The sequence below is a fragment of the Hyperolius riggenbachi genome, chromosome 1 (genome assembly GCF_040937935.1).
Source record: "Hyperolius riggenbachi isolate aHypRig1 chromosome 1, aHypRig1.pri, whole genome shotgun sequence".
Classification (NCBI taxonomy): Eukaryota; Metazoa; Chordata; class Amphibia; order Anura; family Hyperoliidae; genus Hyperolius; species Hyperolius riggenbachi.
In genome coordinates this window covers 221,278,404-221,304,841 of record NC_090646.1, presented here as the reverse complement: position 1 = coordinate 221,304,841, position 26,438 = coordinate 221,278,404, and the positions used below count along the sequence as shown (strand labels likewise).

General features: G+C 45.0%; 1 protein-coding gene across 1 annotated transcript in view; it reads left to right on the top strand.

Annotated features, from left to right (window-relative positions):
- The first annotated feature begins 2,415 nt into the window (after positions 1-2,415).
- UGT8 (UDP glycosyltransferase 8) overlaps positions 2,416-26,438 on the top strand; it is a 122,926-nt gene continuing 98,903 nt past the window's right edge. The window contains exon 1 of the mRNA XM_068270390.1: positions 2,416-2,807. The gene's annotated coding sequence lies outside the window, so the exon portion shown is untranslated. The remainder of the gene's footprint in view (positions 2,808-26,438) is intronic.

Genomic DNA, 26,438 nt, shown 5'->3' with positions numbered 1-26,438 from the left:
GTAGGTGCCCCCCAGGATAGGTTAGATAGGTAGCTGCCCCCCAACATAGGTTAGATTAGGTAGGTGCCCCCAGGATAGGTTAGATAGGTAGCTGTCCCCCATAATGGAGGGGGGAAGCACCGTAGCCGCGGGGAGGGCAACCCTCCCTCTCCCTCCCTCTCCCGGGCCGCCCTCCGTGCTCCCCCCTCAGATGTATAGTGAGCAGCAGCAGCCAGGGAGGGAGCGCTGTATACAACTCACCTCCCTGGCTCCAAGCGCTGCTCTGTCGCCGCCGGTCTTCTCCCATCTGCCTACACGCTTATACATACGCTGCTTCCGGCTAAACAGGAAGCAGCGTGTGTATAAGCGTGTAGGCAGATGGGAGAAGACCGGCGGCGACAGAGCAGCGCTTGGAGCCAGGGAGGTGAGTTGTATACAGCGCTCCCTCCCTGGCTGCTGCTGCTCACTATACATCTGAGGGGGGAGCACGGAGGGCGGCCCGGGAGAGGGAGGGAGAGGGAGGGTTGCCCTCCCCGCGGCTCCGGCTCCCCCCTCCATTACAGCGCCCCCTCACAACAGCGCCCCGGGCGGTGGCACGCCCCGCACGGGGCTAGAAACGGGCATGCTGGGGGCACATTTCTACTTATACTGGGGACAGCTTCTTACCTACTGTATACTGGGAGCACCTTTCTACCTACACTGGTGCACCTTTCTACCTAAATGGGGACACATTATTCTCTATACTGGGGGCATCTTACTATCTATACTAGGGGCAGCTTTCTACCTATACAGGGGATGCCTTATTACAGATAACGGGGACACCTTTCTACTTATATGTGAGCCCCCTTTTTACTTATTCCAGGGTACCATACTACCTGTATCAGGGCACTCCTTACTACCTGTATCGGGGAACATTACTACCAATACCAGGGATACCTGTCTACCTATACTGGGGACACCTTAATGCCTATACTGGGGGCACCTTACTACTTACACCGGGGAATGGATACTGACTTTACTCCCTATGCTGGTGGCCCCTTACTTCCTATAGAGGGGAAACCTTACTAACTATACCGGGGCACCCTACCACCTATATATAAGGATTTCTTGGCTATTAATTTCATCTTGAGGCATCTGGATATTTAATTCTTCTGAATACTTAATTATTTTATCTGTATGCATGTGACTACTTGATTTTTGTATCTGAAGGCAGTTGATGGCTTGATTCTATTATCTGGATGCATGTAACTACTTGATTCTTTTATCCGGAGGCATGTGAGGACTTGATTATTTCATCTGAAGGCATGTGACTGCTTGATTGTCTGGAGGGATGTGACTACTTGATGCTACTCAATTTATGTATCTGGGGGCACATTACATTCTGGTGATTGGAGAACCCAGTGGGTTGCCCTGATAATGCATTCGTGTGGCGAATGAGGGCTCTATGAAAGGAAGAGTGCCCTTATTTGGTAAAGGGAATTGTATGGAGGGGATACTCTGCCTATGGGAGGTGGGATGCTGTTATTCAGGGGGTTCTGACTGGGGGGGGGGGGGGGGCACACAATTTCAGTGTTAGTTATGGGTGCTATTTTACCTAGATGTGCCTCTGCTGACAAATTCTCCCTTCAGCTGCGGTCACCTCTAGCTACCAATTACTACCTAATACTTGGGGGCACTCTCTGGCTACCTAATACTGTACTAAAAGGCTAGCTACCTACACCGGACAGGAGAATTTTGAATACAGATTTTGAATACCTAATCTGTAGGTATGCTCTCACGGAAGTGGTGAAATTGGCCATTCATCTGCAGATAAAATTTGGATGTGTGTACGAACCTAAAGGTGGCCAATAACGATACAATTTGCTGAACGATTGTTTACGAACGATTATTCGTATGAACGATTGGAAACTATAGTTTCGCACCACTAGCGGACGAAAATCTCCTAACCCATCTGATCAGATTGACAGGATCGATCCGAAAGTCGGATAAGTTTCATTAATCTTATTGGATTGGTTAGGAGATTTTAATCCGTTAGTGGTCCCAAACAATCATTTCCAATCATTCATATGAATAATCGTTTGTAAACGATCATTCACTGATTTATATCGTTAGTGGCCACCTTTAGTCACATCAATTGCTCATTTTTTCTGTCGTTTTTATTTATTTTTGTAGTATGATCATACAGAACACCCACATTATAATGATCCATGTATGGCCAACATTAATATGCAGTACATTGTTAAACATAATATCATCTTTACCTGCACACCTTATTTTTTTGCAGACTCTCTTCTCGCAGAACAGGTTGATTTGTGTAATTAGAGAGAGCGAGTTATCTTCCATCAGAGTGTCAGTCTCCGTGAGGATACGCCTTCAGCAGAGGACAGAGAGAGCAGGGAGGGGTTACAGCTGCCAAATAGACCGAAGTTACAAAGGACACACAAGCCTAATAGCAGGGAGAGGGGGGAAAAGTCAGTGTCAGGGAAGAGGGAGCGTAGCCAACCCAACGTCATAATTACACGCTGGGGCAACATTACAGATCCAGATTAGATACTACAGCTAGACGGCTACACTCAGAGCATCACTGTGTCAGTGGATCCGGTGAGGACGCTTCTTGCCAACTTCTTAAAGCCTACGTAATCCTGCACACCTGTAGAATAGGACCTGCTACCTTTGTCACCTTCGTCACTCTGGATTGCGGCAGCTAGTGAACGGCTAGGAGGACGCTCCATTACTCTCTGCTTTCTTACTGCTACCTAACCTGCTTTACCTCTGGAAACTTGTTCTAATCTAACCTGACCACAAAGACGGTCAAAGTAGTAGATAAGGTAAGTTAAAAGACAATTAAAATGTAATCTGCATTGTAAAGTTTGTATAGTAGGACCGGGTGTTGGAAATATGCATGATATAGTAGAAGATAATGTGACTGCTGGTTTATGTTAAATACTGTTAAGTTTAGCGGATGATCGACTTTACAATCAAGTGGATCAGATAGTGCTGATAACGCCAATTGACAACAAATTTCAATTTATCTTATTGGTTATGTTTTTATTCCATTTATGGGCTCGATCAATCATTTCCTTCTGATCACAGTTATCGAATAGGAAGGATGATCGTTCCCTAAAATTGTATTGTTAATGGACGCCCTAACTGATTTATCTACCCTAGTGCAAAACTTGAACATAGCAATGATTCATTATTATGTTTAGCGGCTGAGTCTTGCATGGTTTCGCAGGGCATCGACTCCATTGCTTGAATATTTTTACACCCATCTTGATAAATCAGCTGCTTACAGTGTATGTTATCAGATGATTCACCTATGACATTAGATAACAAGACAAGCGCAAATAAAACTAGAGAAAAAGTGGAACAGTTGCCTGGAGCAACAACAATTCCGCTGTAAAATAAACAAAAAGAAATGTGACTGACTGTTCTGGGAAAGTTTCCTGTGCACCTTGTCTACCTAGAGGCAAGCATTAAATTGAACTCTTGGGCCATTTCGCGCAAAGTCAGTTGCGTTGTGATCATATCGCAACGCAACATAGCTGAAAAGTCACACGACACATTACTGCTGCAATTCGACTATACAGTGAGGCATACAATGAAAGTATATCTATACAGTGACGCAATACAATGAAAGTAATGTGAACGCACAACGTAACGTAAGCACACATGGTGTGTTACTGCATCAGAACCCGCTGCACCGTACTTGATGTGTAAGCCCATAGGAATATTATGGCATTGCATTGTGACGCAACGGATTCAATGTGGCACCTTAGGGCCTGTTTCCACTACACGCAGATTCTGCATGCAGAAAACTGACTCCAATGAATGTCTATGGGCCTGTTTCCACTGAATGCGATTTTTCTGATGCAGATTTCCCATAGGCATTCATTGGAGTCAGTTTTCTGCATGCAGAATCTGCGTGTAGTGGAAACAGGCCCTTAATGTTTAGCTCTCTAGGACCTGAAATTAGCAGGGGCTGAATCAGAACTTTGGACATGGCTAATCCGATTCGGAAGGCTAATGATCTGATGATTACCTGACAACATGACTAATTAATCAAGTTGTCGAATAATCCGTCATTGGGCTTCTGAATCGGTATACAGTAGTCCTGTGCAAGCTTTCTGCTTCCACCCCTGCTAATTCCAGTAATTATAGAGAAGGGAATAAAAAGAAAAAAAAAAACAGCTAAATAAACTGGCTAGTGGACTTTTAAATTACATCTCAAGCCTTGATAAACTCGCCCCATCAGTCATATGTCAGCTGCTGTTGTATGAGGTTACCATGGTGTATAAAAGGATGAGAATGCTGTCTGCAAAGTAATTGGAGCACATAGGTACTAAGAGCAGCCACCATGTACAGTGACCATGAGGAACACTCATAGCAACCAATCAAAATTCAATCCACTGGAATGAAACAGATTTGGATGCATTGGAATAAAGCACTGCGTAGGAGATAGTCAAAGTGTTTTACTAAACAAGCCAAGAGACATAGGCAGGGCCGGCTCTCTCATGAAGCAAGGTGAAACATTTGCATCAGGTGCTTAGATTACAGGGGCAGCATGTTTGTACTGTGTTAACACTAACAGCATGTAGTCAGAGTAGGAGAGCAGGTGAAGAGGTCATCATTGGGGAAAAGCAGCTTGTTGTGCTGTGTGAGGAGTATGACAGTGAGTGAGGGGGGAAGAGGCAGCAGTGTTTCATTTGACTTGCACAGCAGAAGGGAGGAGGTGGCGCTGCTGCCCTGACTGAGGAGGAATGGAGTGGCTGAGGGTGAGCAGTTTGTTTGTCACAGACTCACAGCCAGCCAGTGTGCTATTGTGTTGAGCTGCAACATGTAATGTGAGAACATTAAATGAAGCAATGAGTAAATTGTCGGTTGCTGTGCGATCATTCCAAATGTGAGGGCATCCTCACAAGTTTGCCTCAGGCAGCAAAAAGTCTAGAACTGGCCCTGGATATAGGGACCTATCCAATTCACTCTTTCACCTAAGTTTTCTCCTAGGAGATAATTTTTCATCTGTTTACCCTCTTGCGGATGTCAGTAGTTAAAATCTACACCGTTTGTGTCGTTATTCCTGCCGGGACGTAGATTTCAGCTACTCTCGCCTCGCTGACCAATTGCTCTCGACGTTTGCGCTGCTCTGACGTCGCTGCAGTCTGATAGCTCTGCTGTTTCACTGACAGCAGAGCTATGTGCACTGCTCAGGAGCCGATTTCATTGGCTCCTAACCTAGTGATCACTGTGAGCCATTCACAGCAATCACATCTCTGTTTCAGGAAAAAAAAGTCTCTGTTACTTAAAGAGGAACTATTTGTCATACTATGTCGGGAAAATAAAACACATAAGTCGATAATTACTTGCTCTGAAACTAGCGCCTGAAACAATGATGAGGTGAGTCTGTGTGCGCTGCCTTTATTCCTCCCCGCTTTGCTCTGCAATAGTGCGGGGAGGAGAGAGAATGCCACAGGGAGGAGGGGGGAATCCGTGGGAGTAAGGGAGGAAATGACATCAGGTTCGCCTTCAACCTGTGGGAGCCTGTGGGGAGGAGGGGGGATCCCCATGGATGTGGCCAATCAGAGAGGAACCGAGGAAGAGAAACAAACCCCCGGCATGCACTGCAACTTCTCTTTTGTGGCTGATGTACCAAGTAAGAGCTAGGGGACATGGGGATTGATATTGATATAGAATAGAAATGTCAGATTGGTTATGAACTTTTGCATTGCCTGTTAAGCATCCTTTTTAGTTATTTAACAGATGGAAATAGAGAATTGATATTGGATTTAATGTCTAATGCTGGGAATACACCATGAGATTTTTTTGGCAGAGAGATGGTTCGATAGGTAATTTCCGACATGTCCGATCTGATTTTCGATTGTTTTTTAATCGATTTCTCATAGAAGTGAATGGAAATTCATCAGAAAATCGATTGGAAAAATAATCGTACATTAAATCTGCTGTATTCCCAGCATTACAGTTACTCTTTAAGGTGGTAGAGGCCACGAGTATGGAAGTGGTTAAAATAGCCTTTGAGCACTCTGCCACTAAAAAGGTACCAAAATGTATGTAAAAAATTACTGTGTAAAAAAAAAAAGTATTTTCTTGCTTGCTGGTGGCTTAAAAGGCATTTTTGCTAAGGTGATAATATCATTTAGGAGAATTGATTGGGCCCATAGTTGGAAAATAATTGTCAGAATAGGTGTTAACGCGCAGCCATGCAAAACATTACTTCATATGATCGTGTATTCAACCTTTGTTACATTTTATGAGGAGGTAATAAAAAGACAGTTATGTAGACTATGTACTAATATGTGAGCCTGACTAGAGTTCATAGTATAACTTCATGGAACCTTGCTATGCAGGAGGCAGACATTCTAACAGTGGAAACATTGGACAGGAACACCAATTGAACCTGTAAGTTTGCTATAGTATGTGGCAAGTGTTAATGCTGGCTTCATTTCAGCGAAGATCCTTTGATGACAGTTTCGATTTGATAAAACATTCACATTAGCAGAAGACTGAACAAACGAGTTAAGCATGATTAGTTAAATGTGATGGAAGAGTTGAGAAATGATAACTGCATTGAATCGAATCGATTATATTTAAAGGCATCTCTTGCCACCTATATACTACAAGGAGGGGGAGGGGGGAAGCATCTCATATCATGGGCTGTCCTTAGAGAAGCTCTTAATCTAATCTCTGCTATATGTATAATAAGTAGGGGGGCTTATTTCAAAGTTTTGCTGTTTGTGTCTGTACACCGCTGCTAAGTTCCTGTACATTTGTCCCTGCCCATTACCCGTCATTACCACACTCACTTTCCAGTGCATGGACACACCCTGATTTTGCCGTGGCATGGCCCACCATAGTTTGACATCTACCTCACCAGTGCATCCAGCACCTGCACAGCACCCTCAATAAAAAAATCCTGGAGCTGCCCCTGTTTAAAGGGTACCTGAACACTTTAAACCCCTTTTTTAACCCCTTGTTTTCTTCCTGGTGGCTTGTTGCTTGGTGCCGATGCCCCCAGCCCTGCTTCCCCCATCCCCAGGTGCCTACGGCATCCACTTTTTACCCGTTAAAACAGGCTTGTGGACAGCCAAACAAAGCAGAGGCATCAGCTGCCATAAGGATGCCCATTGCAGCCACACTCCCATCTGCACCCTCCGAAGAAACATACTGCCAAAATGCTCATGTCCTTTTGTCACTCCCCACTGCATTTACATGATCGAAAATCAGTTTATAAAATGTGATTGTATCTGGGAAGATGGCCCAGAACTACTTTCAGGGTCACGGCCATGCTGCCAGATAAAATCAAATGTTATAAATTCATTTTAGATCAGATAAAAGCAGCAGGGAGTGGAAAAATGGGACAGAGAGGGTCCCAAAGACATGATCATTCTGGCAATATGTTTTTTTTTTTTTTTTTTTTTTTTGGGGGGGGGGGGGGGGGGATGGGTGGTTAGGAAAACACAGGTTTGCTTTAAATCAAGGATCCCCAAACTACAGTCCACTTACACATTTCTCTACAGTCCACTTACACATTTCTCCCAGCCCCTCAGGTTAATCAATGTAATCAGTGAATATGGGTTGCATGCAGTTTACACTATCTCCTCCCTCTTCTGTGTTGAACATCAAAGCCAGGGGTACATCTACCAGGGGGTCATACATCAAGTGTGGACGCTATGTCCTCTATATCAGCACAGCTACCATAGCCCCCCACCCATAACAAGAGTCGCCATAACAAAAGTGCAGGGGAAGGGGAGCCTGTTCTGTTTCAGAGGAGAGAGCGGGTAGAAAAAGGGCTCTGGGCCCCATGTGGCAGCAGGGGCTCCTACCCTTCTCCTTACCCCATAGCTACACATCTGTCTCCTCTAACTCCTCTTTTGTGGGTCACATTTAGACTCAGTCATCAAATTTTCTCTCCCTGATCCACTTGGCACCTTATTAATTGAACAGGTGCCGTGCCAAGTTTCATGAGTAGAAGATTAGCCAATTGCCTTTAGTTTAGCTATGACTGGGTGTTTGCCTTGGGATGGAGGGTAAGGGATTCTGGAGAAACTGTCATTGTTGTGCATGTGGGTTGCTGTAAAGGGATGTTACACTGGTGTCACTTTTATGGGGAGCATTATAGCTCAGCACTATATGGATCACTGTGCCAGGAGCAGTTATAGGTGCCAATATAACAAAGACACTGTTGTAAGGAGCAATAATGTGCAATAATGTGAGGGAATTACATTGGGAACCACAAACAAGGCAATACAAATTGGGGATACCATGACAAAGTCCACAATGGGGAGCTGCGTTGCCTTCCCTGTAAAAACAGGAACGCGGCACAACAGAGAGGAAAATTGCTTGTTAGTCTAATGAGATGCTAATAATTCTAGCTTACATGTTAATGCAATGCTAATTGTATGCATCTTGGAATTCAGCCAATCCATATTAGCAGGAATTTTGTTTGATTGGCCCAGTTCCATGCCAGATTTGCATACAAGCCGGAACACCGGATTTGTAAATATTAATGATCCCCAAAAGCATTGCTAAAGTCCTGATCTCGGGATCAACAAACAGTGTGCACGTTTACACACCATAAAGTTAGTCATGCATGGGTCAATTATGGTCCAATATGCTAAACTGATCAATCCCAATAGGATTGAAGTTGGATTAGATAGTGACTGATCCCTACCATACATTGCAAAAATAAGTTTACAAAGTTTCAGCAGAAATCTATGGAGTACTGTTTAAACTGTAAATATTGAATTGCTAGGGACAGTGCAATGCTATAGGTCACCCCTTCTGCCCACCCTATTGCACAGAGATCTTCCAGTATTTCCGACTTTCGACCAATAAACTGCACAAAACCATAAGTTGAAAGTCAATTGACGTGAAAAATTTGGTTTATAGATTCATGTCAGATTCAATCAAAGTGATCAAATCTGCCATAAATTTATCGGAAAATTGAAGTGTGAATACCCAGCTTAAAGGATATATGAGGCAGTAAATAAACTAGCTTTACTTACCTGCCACTTCTTCCAGCCCCTGGTGGCCAATGTGTCCCTCGCCACAGCTACAACCTTCTTTCCCGCAGTCAGATTCTGAAGCATCAACGACCCCTGGCAGGTTGGCGTCTTCTGTGCCTCCGGAGTGTACACTCCTGGGGACATGGGCGCATGGGTTGCAGGGTTTGGACTCGGTGGGGGACGGACCTGCTGGGGGTCAGACTCTGCCATACTTCAGAGCCTGACTGCGGGACCAGAGAGAAGACCGGCGCTGCAGCTTGGGACAGAGTGTAGGGCCTGGAAGAAACCCCAGGTAAGTAAATCTAGTTTATTTACTGCGCCTCATATGTCCTTTAACTGTCTGAAAAAAGTGTCAGATGGCAGTTACGTCAATTTCAGAATGGCCAGACAGCAAGATGACAACCTCCATGACACAGACACAATATATTACAGTATTTACTGTAACTCTCTGCAGTGAGGATAGGCAACAGGCTGCTCCAGTAAAACAATGCTGTTTGAGTTCTCATTTGAAGGATGGGTGGTGTAATGTTTTGTGTAAATTCAAATAAAATGTATGTTTTCGCAATCCCTGATATTTTGAGTTGTTTAACTCAGTACAAGTAATGTATGCAGTTGGCGTGTCCTATAGTTGCTGGAATCTGTGGGGATGCAGTGACATACAGTGTTGCTCGCAAATATTCCCCAATGTTATTTTTGAAAATATACGTGCGAAAATATATTGTGTTTTCTTGATATGGTCACTGAAAATCAATTTAAGAAAGTAGCTGGGAAAACTGAGCAGACTAAGGGCTCGTTCACACTTGAGGCACTTTTTCATTTTTTAAGGCGCTGGCAATTTTTTAAAGTCGCAGTGAAAGCGTTTTCGCCATGCTTTCCTATGCGCTAGTAGTGAGAGGTGGACATGTGTCAGCCAGGACAGAGCATATTGTACAGCTTCCTACTACACTGTGATCTGTAGTTTTACCTGTTTTGGCAGGCCCTCTTGTAAGCAGGTCTTATCTTTTACATTAGGGTGTTTTTCTAGGTTTCTGTCTTTTCTTTTCTTTTTTAAAGTTTTGCTAGGAAACAATCCTGCCATAATTTCACCACTCCCTGTATTAAAGTCAGCTGAAAGTTCTACTAGCTTTACTAGATTATTAACTCATACAGGGAGGGTCCGTCCCCTATTGTTTCTTTTGCTTCTTGTCACTGCTATAAATGTTCTGCCACAAATGTTTGAACGTGTGCTGTGTATTTTCAATGTTCTTATTTGTGGTACAAACATACACCACAAGCATTGATGCTAAATAAATCAATAACAAGAAGAACCCCCAGTGACTCAAAGTAATCCCAGAAGCCGTTGCAGCACTATTGTTATTATTTAGTATTTATATAGCGCTGACATATTCCACAGCGCTGTACAGAGTATATATATATATATATATATATTTTGTCTTGTCACTTAACTGTCCCTCTGAGGGGCTCACAATTTAATCCCTACCATAGTACTATGTCAATGTATGTATTGTCTGTATCGTAGTCTAGGGCCAATTTTTTTTAGGGGGAAGCCAATTAACTTATCTGTATGTTTTTGGGATGTGGGAGGAAACCAGAGTACCCAGAGGAAACCCACTCAGACACGGGGAGAACATACAAACTCCTTGCAGATGTTGACCTGGCTGGGATTTGAACCAGGAACCCAGCGTTGCAAGGCAAGAGCGCTAACCACTACCCCACTGTGCTACCCTAAACACCTGTGTAATAAGCCACAGGTCCATAATGATGTCACTAAACTTGGGCTTTCCTGTTTTTTTCCTTCTTGCATACTAAATTCAGTGTGCTATGCCTCTGAACCTTAAAGTGTACCAGAGATGATGCACTATCACTAATTTATACTTACCCGGGGCTTCCTCCAGCCCCATGAGCAGCGCTAAGTCCCTCACCGTCCTCTTCAGCCCTTCCGGCGGTATGACTCCCAGTAATCCACTCAGTCGACGCCAGCCACCATTGCCGGTAATCTGGGCAGTCGTAGGCTTCTGCGCATGCGCAGCTCGACCGTGTGCTCCCCTCCCTGGAGTGTTTTGCGCTGTGCTACTGCAGAGGACTGGGTGCGATTGCGCGGCGCAGCTGAGCATGCGCAGAAACCTGCGACTGCCCGGATTTCTGGGAGTGGTTGCGGCTGAACGGAGGGCCCGATGAGGGACTCAGTGCTACTCATGGGGCTGGAGGAAGCCCCAGGTAAGTATAAATTAGCGATAGGGAACCATCTCAGGTTCACATTACGTAGCACATTGTAGGAGGGGACAAAGCTCACACTGGTAGGGCCCGTAAGACATTGTAGAGCCCTTATGGAATAGGAGTGGCCCAGCTTCGCTTCCAGTGCTACAAACCTTGCAGGACCTGCATGCCAGTCCATGGTGAAATATCCACAGTGGTGATAATGATTGCCTAACCAAAGATTTTAGCTTAGGTTTATTTATAGTAACTATTGAGCTCATAGGGATAGGAGTTTGGTGGGGAGCGGTGCATGCATTTTTCAAAGTGCTGTAATTAAAGTTTAACAACTTGATTGTCTTTATTCCTCATTTCTAATGTTGAGACTTGTCCCTTAGATTTGGTATTTAGGTACGTGATCATGCAAAATTCTTGGGTAAGCTTTTCAGCTTATGTTTTGGTCGTCACATAAGCGACAGTTCCTCATGTATGGATCTCATCCATGTTCTTGTTTCCACACTTGATTTATCTTGTACAGATTTGGAAAGAGCAGGAAAGTTTTTCATCTGTGTACTGTATAAGCTACTTTTATCAGCTCTTGTAGTATGAATCAGTTTTTAAAGAGGAACTTTAACCCAGGATTGAACTGATATTGTGGTGAAACCCCTCCCACAGTGTGATGGATGCCATGACCATGGTCCTGACAGTTTCCTGTGAACCTCATTGCTTTGTGGAAAATAACGTCTTTTTCCAAGCAAGCCATGTCTCCTTCTGTGCACAGAACTCTCTGTAGCGATCATTCCGTACAGATCACCTGGCAGAACTTAAGATTTCACCACCAGTGATGAATTTCAGAATGTGAATCAGAGAAATGAAAGATTTTACAATGGGCAAACACAGACAAAATGAATAATATATGAATTATAAATAAATATTGTAAACAATGGGTCATTTTTATTCATTATGTTATTTTCACTAAAGTTTCTCTTTAACCTCCTTAGTGGTAACCACGAGCTACACTCGGGGTGAAAAACCGCAGCTCAGAAAGGTAACCCCGAGCTACAATTGTGGTAGCCACCGGGAGGTCCATGCAGAGCATTGTGTGTAGCGTGCATTCTCACTCACCTCCTGGTGGCCATTCCTCTTCCTGCCAAGACAACAGCTGGCAATCTCACTATAGGGTTACAGCGCCACCCAGAGGACAAAGGGAAAACTGCAGCGCTGGATCCCAGGGGCGTGAGTAGGTGCAGGGGCTGCTCCAGGCTCTCGTGGTATGATTTTTTTTTTATTTTTTTTTCGGGTCTAAAAGCACACGAAAAAATTGTACCGCTTTGAGACCCTGAAATTAGGAAGGAATCATACGGCCAGGGAGGTTAATGTGGTTAGCGGTCCCTCCTCTCTGCTTCCTGCAGTATAGACTTCCAGGGCTGTGGGCTGAACAGCACAATGATGGTCTGCAAAGTAGCAGCACCCTGCCCACAGTCTGCTGTTCACACTTTTCAACAGACTGCTTCAGGTGACTTAGCTAAATTTTTAAAATGTGTTCAAATGAACAATCACCAGCAAGTAAAAAAAACTATTTCATGCGGCCAACTGAAAGTTGGCTGCATGAAAGCCCACTAGAGGGCGCTCCGGAGGCGTTCTTCCGATCGCCTCCGGCAAGCATAAGTAACAAGGAAGGCTGCAATGAGCAGCCTTCCTTGTTTGGCTTTCCTCGTCGCCATGACGACGAGCGGAGTGACGTCATGGACGTCAGCCGACGTCCTGACGTCAGCCGCCTCCGATCCAGCCCTTAGCGCTGGCCGGAACTATTTGTTTCGGCTGCGCAGGGCTCGGGCGGCTGGGGGGACCCTCTTTCGCCGCTGCATGCGGCGGATCGCCGCAGAGCGGCGGCGATCAGGCAGCACACGCGGCTGGCAAAGTGCCGGCTGCGTGTGCTGCTTTTTATTTTATCAAAATCGGCCCAGCAGGGCCTGAGCGGCACCCTCTGGCGGTAAATATGGTAGCCTTCATATTCTTCTTACTTCAGTTGTCCTTTAAACAGGATTTTTAGCTGCAGAACCTGTGTTTGATTGGTATGAAGAGTGCCCAAATACTACTCTTCAGTTCAGTGCCAATCAGATGATATAGTTACCATCTTTACAGCTGATTGCAAACATAGTTTGCTTTTTTTCCATTTTTTTTTTAAAAAAGGGGTTCTTAGTGGAATTTAGTAGTTTATCGAGACAGGTGTAATGGAGCTTGGAGTAAAATCAGAACAGTTACCCAGAGCAACCAGTCAGATACTCTCATTAAGCAGCTATAACCTGATTGGTTGCTCAACTGTTCCAGCTTTGCTCCAATTTTCCTCACACCTAACCTGATTAACAACTTGAGGACCACAATCTTTCTACCCCTTAAAGGGAATCTAAACTGAGAAGGTTATGGATATTTCCTCTTAAAATAATACCAGTTGCCTGACTTTCCTGCTGATCCTGTGTCTCTAATCTTTTTAGCCACAGCCCCTGAACAAGCATGCATATTAGGTGCTCTGACTGAAGTCAGACTGGATTACTGCATGCTTGTTTCAGGTCTGTGATTCAGCCACTACTTTGGTCAAAGAGATCAGCAGGACTGCCAAGCAACTGGTATTGTTTATAAGGAAACATCCATATCACTCTCAGTTAAGGTTCCCTTTAAGGACCAGACACTTTTTTTCCATTCAGACCACTGCAGCTTTAACAGTTTATTGCTCGGTCATACAACCTACCACCTAAATTAATTTTACCTCCTTTTCTTGTCACTAATACAGTTTTCCTTGTCCTGCGATTTTTAGTTTTTATTATATTCATCAAAAAAGACATGAATTTTGTCAAAAATATGATTTTTTAACTTTCTGTGCTGACATCTTTCAAATAAAGTAAAATTTCTGTATACATTTTTGTCCAAATTTATTGTGCTACATGTCTTTGATTGAAAAAAAAAACAAAAAAAACCCAACAACATTCAGTGTATATTTATTGGTTTGGGTAAAAGTTATAGCGTTTACAAACTATGGTGCCAAAAGTGAATTTTCCCATTTTGAAGCATCTCTGACTTTTCTGAACACCTGTCAGGTTTCATGAGGTGCTAAAATTCCAGGATAGTATAACTACCCCCCAAATTACCCCATTTTGGAAAGAAGACATCCCAAAGTATTTTTACTGTTTCTTTTTCACAAAGTGTCATTTTCCGCTAACTTGTGACAAAAAAAAAAAATCTTCTATGAACTCACCATACTCCTAACGGAATACCTTGGGGTGTCTTATTTCTAAAATGGGGTCATTTGTGGGGTTCCTATACTGCCCTGGCAGTTTAGGGGCCCTAAATCGTGAGGAGTAGTCTTGAAATCAAATGTCTCAAAATGACCTGTACTCACAGGACTTTGGGCCCCTTAGCGCACCTAGGCTGCAAAAAAGTGTCACACATGTGGTATCGCCGTACTCAGGAGAAGTAGTATAATGTTTTTTGTGGTGTATTTTACATATACCCATGCTGGGTGGGAGAAATATCTCTGTAAATTACAATTTTTTTATTTTTTTTTACACTCAATTGTCCATTTACAGAGATATTTCTCCCACCCAGCATGGGTATGTGTAAAAATACACCCCAAAACACATTATACTACTTCTCCTGAGTATGGCGATACCACATGTGTGACACTTTTTTGCAGCCTAGATGCGCTAAGGGGCCCAAAGTCCAATGAGTACCTTTAGGATCTCGCAGGTCATTTTGAAGCATTTGGTTTCTAGACTACTACTCACGCTTTAGGGCCCCTAAAATGCCAGGGCAGTATTGAAACCCACCCAGCATGAGTATGTGTAAAAATACACCCCAAAACACATACTACTTCTCCTGAGTACGGTGATATTACATGTGTGACACTTTTTTGGGGTGTCTTCTTTCTAAAATGGGGTCACTTGTGCGGTTCCTATGCTGCCCTGGCATTTTAGGGGCCCTACACCGTGAGTAGTCTAGAAACCAAATGCCTCAAAATAACCTGTGAATAGGACGTTGGGCCCCTTAGCGCACCGGGGCTGCAAAAAGTGTCACATGTGGTATCGCCGTACTCAGGAGAAGTAGTATAATGTGTTTTGTGGTGTATTTTTACACATACCCATGCTGGGTATTGGCACTGAAGTGCTGGAAGCGCAGGATGTTCTCAAATCGTGACCTGGACATGGCAGCAGAGAACATGGGCATGTGATGTATTGGGTGCATAGACAAATAAGACCGCAATACATTCTTTTTGATTAGACCCATGTTAGGAGAAGGCCCTAAAAAAATTTATGTTCGGAAACTTGGAGTGGTTCTACCGAAAAGGCTGGGCATAGTAGCTTCTCGGATTGCCGGTTGCGTATTGTGTGGCATAACGGTTGGTCTCAGCCACAATTAAGTCGTAGAGACCAGCAGTGATCAGAAAAAAAAAAATTCTGTTACTGCGGTGGGGCGGGTGAGGGTTTGGCTGGGTGATCAAAAGCCCGCAGGGGGCAGATTAGGGCCTGATCTGATGCTTAGGAGTGCTAGAGGGTGACAGGAGGTGATTGATGGGTGTCTCAGGTGGTGATTAGAGGGGAGAACAGATGTAAATAATGCACTGGAGAGGAGTTCAGGCAGGGTCTGAGGGTGTGGGCGGGTGTTTGGGTGCCCACAGGGGGCAGTTTAGGGTCTGATCTGATGGGTAGCAGTGACAGGTGGTGACAGGGGGTGACGGGGAGATTGATAGGTGATCAGGGTGTGATTAGAGGGGAGAATAGATGCAAGCAATGCACTGGCGAGGTCATCAGGACTGGGTTCTGAGGGCTATCTGAGGGTGTGGGCGGGTGATTGGGTGCCCAAGGGGCAGATAGGGGTCTGATCTGATGGGTAGCAGTGACAGGGGATGATTTTTGGGTGATTGATGGGTGTTCAGTGGGTGATTAGAGGGGAGAACAGATGTAAACAATGCACTTTGGAGTTGATTAGGTGCGGGGGGGGGGGGGGCTGCGGGTGATCTGAGCATGTGGGTGGGTGATCAGATGCCCGCAAGGGCAGGTTAGGGTCTGATCTGATGGGTGACAGTGACAGGGGGTGATTGACAGGTGATCAGTGGGTGATTTTACAGGGGAGAATAGATGTATACAGTACACGGGGGGGGGGGGGGGGGGGGGGGGGTCTGAGGACGTCTTGAGGGTGTGGGCGGGTGATTGGGTGCCCAAGGGCAGATTAGGCTCTGATCTGATGGGTAGCAGTGACAGGTGGTGACAGGGGGTGTTCAGTGGGTGATTAGAGGGAAGAACAGATGTAAACAATGCACTTTGGAGGTGATCTGAGGGTGGGTCTGCGGGCGATCTGATGGTGTGGGTGGGTGATCAGATGCCCACAAGGGGCAGGTTAGGGGCTGATATGATGGGCGGCAGTGACAGGTGGTGACAGGAGGTGATTGATGGGTGATTGACAGGTGATCAGTGGGTGATTTTACAGGGGAGAATAGATGTATTATTATTATTATTTTTTTTTTTATTTATATAGCGCCAGCATCTTCCGTAGTGCTGTACATAATACAAACAAATAATGGGGAACAAATATACATAAGAAATACAAGACACTGTACAGTCATGACATTAAATAGAATAAATATAGATACATACATAGTTGATATGTAGTTGGTACATGTACATATGTTAAAATAACAGCAGTATGAGAAACACTAGGAGGAGGTCCCTGCCCTTGCGGGCTTACAATCCCTTAGAGGGTAGTGGGGAGGAAACAAAAGGGAAGGCAACACAAGGATTAGTGGGTGAACCAGTCAGGGCCGGCCTTAGGTTTCACAGCGCCCTGAGCGTAACCAGATTTTGGTGCCCCCCCCCCAAATTAATCCTCTTCGCGTGTGAGCGCACCACACACATACACTAATGGGGGGGGGGATCTGCTGCCTAAATACACTAAAAGGAGATCTGCGACTGTAAGACTAGTAGCCTAAGCCTATATACACTAAAGGGGGGGATCTGCCTACAGTATAGGTTAGGTAAGTAGCTGCCCCCAGTATAGATTAGATAGGTAGCTGCCCCCAGTATAGATTAGATAGGTAGCTGCCCCCAGTATAGGTTAGATAGGTAGCTGCCCCCAGTATAGGTTAGATAGGTAGCTGCCCCCAGTATAGGTTAGATAGGTAGCTGCCCCCAGTATAGGTTAGATAGGTAGCTGCCCTCAGTATAGTTTAGATAGGTAGCTGCCCCCAGTATAGTTTAGATAGGTAGCTGCCCCCAGTATAGATTAGATAGGTAGCTGCCCCCAGTATAGATTAGATAGGTAGCTGCCCCCCAGTATAGGTTAGATAGGTAGCTGCCCCCAGTATAGGTTAGATAGGTAGCTGCCCCCCCCAGTATAGGTTAGATAGGTAGGTTCCCCCAGTATAGTATAGATAGGTAGCTGCCCCCAGTATAGTTTAGATAGGTAGCTGCCCCCAGTATAGGTTAGATAGGTAGCTGCCCCCCCAGTATAGGTTAGATAGGTAGCTGCCCCCAGTATAGTTTAGATAGGTAGCTGCCCCCAGTATAGATTAGATAGGTAGCTGCCCCCCCAGTATAGGTTAGATAGGTAGCTGCCCCCAGTATAGTATAGATAGGTAGCTGCCCCCAGTATAGTTTAGATAGGTAGCTGCCCCCCCAGTATAGGTTAGATAGGTAGGTTCCCCCAGTATAGTATAGATAGGTAGCTGCCCCCAGTATAGGTTAGATAGGTAGCTGCCCCCAGTATAGTTTAGATAGGTAGCTGCCCCCAGTATAGATTAGATAGGTTGCTTCCCCCCCAGTATAGGTTAGATAGGTAGGTGCCCCCAGTATAGATTAGATAGGTAGCTGCCCCCCCCCCAGTATAGGTTAGATAGGTAGGTGCCCCCAGTATAGATTAGATAGGTAGCTGTCCACAGTATGGATTAGATAGGTAGCTGCCCCCCCCAGTATAGGTTAGATAGGTAGCTGCCCCCCAGTATAGATTAGATAGGTAGCTGCCCCCCCAGTATAGATTAGATAGGTAGCTGCCCCCCAGTATAGATTAGATAGGTAGCTGCCCCCCAGTATAGATTAGATAGGTAGCTGCCCCCCCAGTATAGGTTAGATAGGTAGGTGCCCCCAGTATAGATTAGATAGGTAGATCCCCCCCCCCCAGTATAGGTTAGATAGGTAGGTGCCCCCAGTATAGATTAGATAGGTAGCTGCCCCCCAGTATAGATTAGATAGGTAGCTGCCCCCCAGTATAGATTAGATAGGTAGCTGCCCCCCAGTATAGATTAGATAGGTAGCTGCCCCCCCAGTATAGATTAGATAGGTAGCTGCCCCCCCAGTATAGATTAGATAGGTAGCTGCCCCCCAGTATAGATTAGATAGGTAGCTGCCCCCCAGTATAGATTAGATAGGTAGCTGCCCCCCAGTATAGATTAGATAGGTAGCTGCCCCCCAGTATAGATTAGATAGGTAGCTGCCCTCCAGTATAGATTAGATAGGTAGCTGCCCCCCCAGTATAGATTAGGTAGGTAGGTAGGTAGGTAGGTGCCCCCCCTCCCCTCATACTGGAGGGGGAGCCGCGGGGAGGGCAGCCCGACCTCTCCCTCCCTTCCTCTCCGGGCTACCCTCCGTGCTCCCCCCTCCGATGCAGACTGCAGCAGAGCCAGAGAGAACAACTCACCTCCCTGCCCTGGTTCCGATCGCCGGCGCCTCTTACGGTGTCTCACTTGCCGCTGGTCTCCTCTTGTACATAGTTACTGATGCACACTAAACTTCCTGTTAAGCAGGAAGTTTAGTGTGTATCAGTGACAATGTACAAGAGGAGACCAGCGGCAAGTGAGAGGCGCCGCCGATCGGAACCAGGGAGGTGAGTTGTTCTCTCTGCTGCAGGTTGGAGCACGAGCACGGAGAGCACCCGGAGAGGAGGGAGGGAGAGGACGGGCTGCCTTCCCCGCGGCTCCCCCCTCCATCACGGTGGCCGCATCATTCATGTTTGCCCAGCAGCGGCAGGGGGGGGGGGCTATGCGAGACGGACACAGCCGGGGCGCAGCTTCCAAATTAAAACACAGGCGGCAGGAGCGCCCCCTGGAAGCCGGCGCCCTGAGCGATCGCATCGGTCGCATAGGTCAAAGGCCGGCCCTGGAGCCAGTGTGCCTTCAGTGCTGCCTATAGCAAATTATAGGCTTGTCTGAGCAAGTGTGTTTTGAGAGTACGTTTGAAGGTTTCCAGACTCGTGGCATGACGAACCGGCTGAGGGAGGGAGTTCCAAAGGAGAAGGACAGCCCGTGAGAACTCTTGGATGCGAGAGTGAGAGGAGGTGACTAGGCTGGAGGACAAAAGGGTCTCCTGTGAGGAATGGAGGGTCCGGGCGGGGAGGTATCTAGAGATTAAAGAGGAAATGTATGGAGGCGATAGCTTGTGTAGAGATTTGTATGCAAGTGTGAGAAGTTTAAACTGGATCCTTTGGGCAACTGGTAGCCAATGGAGGGATTGGCAGAGAGGGGCTGCCTCAGAGGATCTAGAAGAGAGGTGGATGAGACGGGTCGAAGAGTTTAGTAGGGATTGGAGAGGTGCCAGTCTGCTACAGTACACAGGGGGGGGGAGGTCTGAGGGTGTTCTAAAGGGTGTGGGCGGGTGATTGGGTACCCAAGGGGCAGATTCGGCTCTGATCTGATGGGTAGCAGTGACAGGTGGTGACAGGGGGTGATTGATGGGTGATTGATGGGTGATTAGAGGGGAGAACAGATGTAAACAATGCACTTGGGAGTTGATCAGGTGGGGAGCGGGGTCTGCGGGCGATCTGATGGTGTGGGTGGGTGATCAGATGCCCGCAAGGGGCAGGTCAGGGTCTGATCTGATGGGTGGCAGTGACAGGGGGTGATTGATGGGTGATTGACAGGTGATTGACAGGTGATCAGTGGGTGATTAAAGGGGAGGTTAGATGTACACAGGGGGGGTCTGAGGAGGTTGTGGGCGATCAGAGGCATGTTTTGCATAGGCACCCTTCCTCACAACATGATAATACTGACTCATCCCCAGTCACAAACTGGTATAATAACTTCCTGATATGGGGGGGATGGAATTGTACCTTAACTTCCACTATCTGGAATACAACTTGTCTCATGGCAGTGAAACTGTTTCTGTACTGTGAGTCACTGCATTGCAAATAGCATGAGATACTTCCAGCAGGAACTACTACATCCTGGAGAACCTAACCAAACAAGTACATTTCTTGCATGCTGATACTAAGGCTATGTTCACACTACAAGTTTACATTTACTCTGCATAGTTTTACATGTGTTTGGATAACGTAGAGATACAATTGTGCGGGCAGTGCATTCACACGCAGAAACACCCATACTGTGAATTAACCTTCTATATGATTGCGAGAGATCATGGGCATATTACATTTTACCATCAGCATAGAAAGCACTTCTTCAGGGCACATTCACAGTGGGACGTTATTGTCTTGCGTTTTAAAGTCATTATAACGCAGGGGAACGCACTGTAATAGTAAGCCTATGCGACATTCACAGTGCGGTGTTCACGTCACGTTGTAAATGTTGCGTTATGGTAACTCACTGCTTGCAATGTGTTACCTCTAAACGCAGACGTTAAACAGATACAGAGAGGCATACTTTTCATTGGCTGTATGCTCCACTCTATCTACTATATGCCACGGTAACGCAGTGTTAATATGTGTTACCGCCTTTTTTTTGCGTTGCATTGTAATGCTTTGTTGCGACTTTAACGTCACATTACAACGCAATAATGTCTCACTGTGAGTATGCCCTTACAGTAGTTAGAATAATAATGAAAAAGATTGGGGATGCTTTATCACCACAAGCAATGATGGAAAAACCAATGACTGACTTTAAAAGAAGGGAGTTATTTCCTAAAACAGAATTCTATTCATGATTTATAACTACTGTGCAGTATGTGACATCCATTAAGCCACACTACTGGTATGAATGGTCTTTGGGTCAGGTGGGTTTTCTTTCTTAGAAGCTCCCTGTGCCACAGATGTCAGACAGGTTTTTCTTGTTTCTTTATCTAGTCTAAGATCAAAAACTAGTGGGATTTGTAAGAGCTTGTACTTGTCTATTTTTATCATTCAAATGAACTATTCTGATGTGAGCTGAAACTCAAAAGTACCCCATCAGTGGCATAACAATAGGAGGTACAGAGATTGCGACCACACCGGGGTCCCAGGACCAAAAGGGCCCACTAGGTCCTCTTTCATCTACCTTATTGGCTTTGCATTGGTGCTATGGTGGTAATGAACATATGTGCGTAGCAATTCTTAACAGTTTACTTTGATTACATCTCTCGGATACTGCAGCTGTCCTTGGTAAGTTTTGAGGCACCATATCAATACAGTGCTTGGGTCCTGTGTAAAACTCGCACTGGGGCCACAAGCACCTTACACCACTGAGCCCACTCGTTGGGACAGTAACTGCAGTTTTAATTCAAAGTTCAGATGTCTCTTTCCACTATATAAATGCTTTTATGTACGGGGCTTAGGGTAACCATAGAGTTTGCAGCATATGTTCAGGCATAATAGAAAATGCCTTCAGAGACAGTGCTACATAAACATACACATCTGGCTTACCCGAGAGTATAGGTTTATGTCACAGGACAGATGAATGCGCAGAAGTCCTGCGCAGCTGCATGTGAAGATGGATACAGTAGCACTACCCACTCCTAGTGCTTGATTCACTATGCGGTGCTAACCTACTTAGCACGTCTAAAGTCTTTAGGCGCACTAACCAGGGTGCTAAGTAGGTTAGCACCGGTTTTCTCAATCAGATCGCGCGCTAAGTACTGCACGCAAAGTTTTGCGCGCGCAAAGTCCTATGCGCGCGCTAAGTCCCATAGGCTTTAATGGGCACTTTGCGCGGAGAGCCCTGCACTCTGTGCAGTGCGCGCGTAAAGTTTTACGCGCATACAGTTTTGCGCGCGTAAAGTTTTGTGCGCAAAAAGCTCGTTTAAATGTGCTAAGGGGGTTTTCACAGGCGTGCTAACAGTTAGCGCCGCTTTGTGAATCAAGCCCCTAGTGTATTACACCCTCAGTGCCTGCTGTAAACAGCTGTTTATCTCACTGTCACCCTGCAGACCACATGCCTTTCTCTCTTTCTCCTCCCACTCGGAGGACGTGTGGTACCAGTGTGTGGGAGAGTGGTAATTGAGTGGTTGCGTGTTTGCGTATGAGGAGCATTTCAATACATTTTAAATGGTTTTATTGTCATAGTGATCTGTCTTTATATACACAAATAAAGTTTGCAATTTATTGATCTATACCTACTGAGTGATGGCACTATAATTTATAATTGACAAAGCTATGCAGGGCAATTTCTAACCTGTGGTGGTTCAGGTAAAACAGTCTGTTTCAGCATTCACTCCACAACCACCACCATGCATACTTTACACATGCTACTTATACAAGGCAGTCACTTAATGATAAAAACTGAATTTCTATACTGTAGCATAAAACAAAAATGAGCACACTCCATTTACCCACACATTACTGAGTCACAAGCAAGTATCATGACTCCTTATGCCACGGTGCATCACACCAAATGGAATACAGATAGTAATTGCATGCAGATATTTCTTATGATGAGCAAATATCAGTGACATGCAGATATTGCCATTGAAAAGCAGATGTCAATGACTTACAGATATTACCAGTGACAAGCAGCTAATGTCAACCGAGCCAAATGATGCCATGACAGGAAGACAGTGATAGGTAGATTCTTGTAACAGGAAAGTGGTGACTGGTGAATTGTTGTGTCAGAAAACTGATGACAGTAAAGGCTCATACACACATCAGACTCTGGTCTTTGGAAAATGAAAGATCACAGACCAATCTTACCACCCTTCATGTAGTATGAGAGCCACACCTACACAGTCTTTTCTATGTACCGGTAGCTGAACTCCACATCAGAAAAAAACCTTTGCAAGATGCTGCACACACAGATGCTGTACAGACACAAAAGATCAGTATCTGCAAAAGATCTGTTCCTGCCAAGAATCCACTCCTGCAAATTGCAATGATAGTCTATGAGATCTGCAGATCATCATACACACATGATTTAACTGACATTCATCTGCAGATCAAGCAATCATCCGCAGATCTGAAAATCCAGCCTGGTGGATCTGATCTGCAGATGAATGTTGTGTGTATGATGATCTGCAGATCTCATAGACTATCATTGCAATTTGCAGGAGTGGATTCTTGGCAGGAACAGATCTTTTGCAGATACTGATCTTTTGTGTCTGTACAGCATCTGTGTGTGCAGCATCTTGCAAAGATTTTTTTTTTTCTGATGGGGAGTTCAGCTCCATAGAAAAGACTGTGTAGGTATGGCTCTCATACTACATGGAAGGGGGTAAGATTGGTCTGTGATCTTTCATTTTCAAAAGACTATGGTCTGATGTGTGTATGTGGCCTAAGAATCTGGTAGCAGACCGTAGCATTGGTGTTTGAATTTTATGTTGGAGTAGATTTTATTGAAGTTCTGCTAATGAATTATGCATATACTAGTTATGCAAACATTTAACATGCACATATTAAGTTTTACCTGATTAGTATCTGCATGAGTTGAGATGTGAAAATGAAAAACAATATATGATTTGGCACTTTAAAACTTGCAGTTTGCACAATGATCTGTTTCACAAAACCAAGTAGGTTCATGCTGTTTTGTGAATACACATACATAGCCAGTCTTTTTGTGGTCCTTAAAGTGACACTGAAGCGAAAAAACAAAAAGTATGATATATTGAATTGTATGTATAGTACAGATAATTATTAGCACAAAAATATTTGTATTTTCAGTTATATAGCTTTTTTTTATTTTTTTTATAACATTGCATCATTCTCTAATATTTGTAGTTTACAAACCCCACTCTGCATTTTAAACTATGAAACAGAGCAGAGCTAATGACCCTTTGAACTTTTCTGCAGTCAAATCTTATCTGAAGTTGTATATCACTGTTTCTTTGATGTATAAGTGCTTCAGAAAATAGCATTGCTCTCTGACTAAATTAGTCAGAGAGCTCAGAGAACCTCTTTTGCATAGATAACAAGTGAAGGTTCTTAACTCTTCCTGTACTGGAAACTAATGTTCTATTTCCTAGCTGTACTACACATACAATTCATTATATCATACTGTAAGTTTATTTTCACTTGAGATTCCCTTAAAGCACGTAATGAGTAAAGCGTTAAAAACGTGATACTTCAGTAGTGAGAAGCCTCTGATTAGTCCAGAGGTTTCCCAGATCCTCTTCTACCCTTCTATTGCTGCACAGGACCCTCTTTTTTTTTTCTTGGGGCCACACTCCAGTCCGAGTACAAGTTTCTCTCTATTGGGCATCAGTGTTCTCCCCAGGATTTTTTTCCAGCCGGGTGGCATGAAAAAGTAGCCGGGTGGGATGTGCAGGACCAGTGCAACTCTGCTTACGGCATAGGAGGAGGATGAGGAGATGAGCCGATGTACCTGCTAGGTACACACAATACAATTTTCAGACAGATTTACTGTCAGATCGACTATTTCCAACATGTTCAATCTGATTTTCAATCGATTTTCTGTTCACTTATAGGGGAAATCGAGCAGAGATTTGATCAGAAATCAGATCGGTCATGTTGCAAATAGTCCATCTGCCAGTAAATCTGTCTGAAAATTGCATCGTGTGTACCTAGCATTGGGGAGAAATGGTTTCAGATTATGGTGCTCAGGTTCCTTTACAGCAGACTCAGAACTTCCTCTCTCCTCAAAAAGATAAGCAAACACATACCGTATATACTCGCAAGCAAGCCGACTCGCATGTAAGCCGACCCCCCCCCCCCATTTTTACCCCAAAAAACAGGGAAAAATGATTGACCCTCATATAAGCCGGGGGTAGGAAACGCTGGCCGCGTGATCCCCCCAGTATGTCCCAGTATAGCTAGTATAGTGCCCAGTATGGGTAGGTAGTGCCTCAGTATAGCGCCCAGTATAGCTAGTATAGTGCCCAGTATAGGTAGGTAGTGCTCAGTATAGCTAGTAAAATGCCCCAGTATAGCTAGTATAGTGCTCAGTATAGCTAGTATAGTGCTCAGTATAGTGCTCAGTATAGCTAGTATAGTGCTCAGTATAGCTAGTATAGTGCTCAGTATAGCCAGTATAGTGCTCAGTATAGCCAGTATAGTGCTCAGTATAGCCAGTATAGTGCTCAGTATAGCCAGTATAGTGCTCAGTATAGCTAGTGAAGTGCCCCAGTTTAGCTAGTATAGTGCTCAGTATAGCTAGTATAGTGCTCAGTATAGCTAGTGAAGTGCCCCAGTTTAGCTAGTATAGTGCTCAGTATAGCTAGTATAGTGCTCAGTATAGCTAGTATAGTGCCCCATTATAGCTAGTATAGTGCCCCATTATAGCTAGTATAGTGCCCCCAGTATAGCTAGTATAGTGCTCAGTATAGCTAGTATAGTGCTCAGTATAGCCAGTATAGTGCCCCATTATAGCTAGTATAGTGCCCCATTATAGCTAGTATAGTGCCCCATTATAGCTTGTATAGTGCCCCAGTATAGTCAGTATAGTGCCCCAGTATAGCTTGTATAGTGCCCCAGTATAGCTTGTATAGTGCCCAATATAGCTAGCATAGTGCCCCATATAGCTAGCATAGTGCCCCAGTATGGGTAGGTGGGTGGGTAGGTGCTGTCTATCCCCGTCCTCCTCCGGTAACTAATTCACAGCAGCTCGCCCCTCGCTGCTGTGATGACGCAGGAAACCATAGAGAGCGGTTCCCATAGTAACGGCCGCTCTCTATGGTTTCCTCCGTCATCACAGCAGCGAGGGGCGCGCTGCTGTGAATTAGTTAGTTACCGGAGCAGGACGGGGATAGAGGAAGCGGCGCCGCCTAAGGTAATAGCGGCGGCGGCCGCGGAGGGAGCGGGGAGGGACAGCACCTACCCACCCACCCATGACTCGCAAGCAAGCCGACCCCCCAACTTTTGGCCCACTTTTGGGGGGTCAAAAATTCGGCTTGCTTGCGAGTATATACGGTAATACATTTTAAAGAAAAACATTTAATTGCTACAGCCGATATAAATTCTTCAATAAATCTGCACTGTTTCTACTTCCTGCTTTCAAGAAAACAGACATATTGTTAACCTCCTGTGCCATGGCAGTCAGGTGACACAGTGGAGAAACAAAATTACAAATTGTGATTAGACAAGAGGAGTAATTACACAGGCTAGACT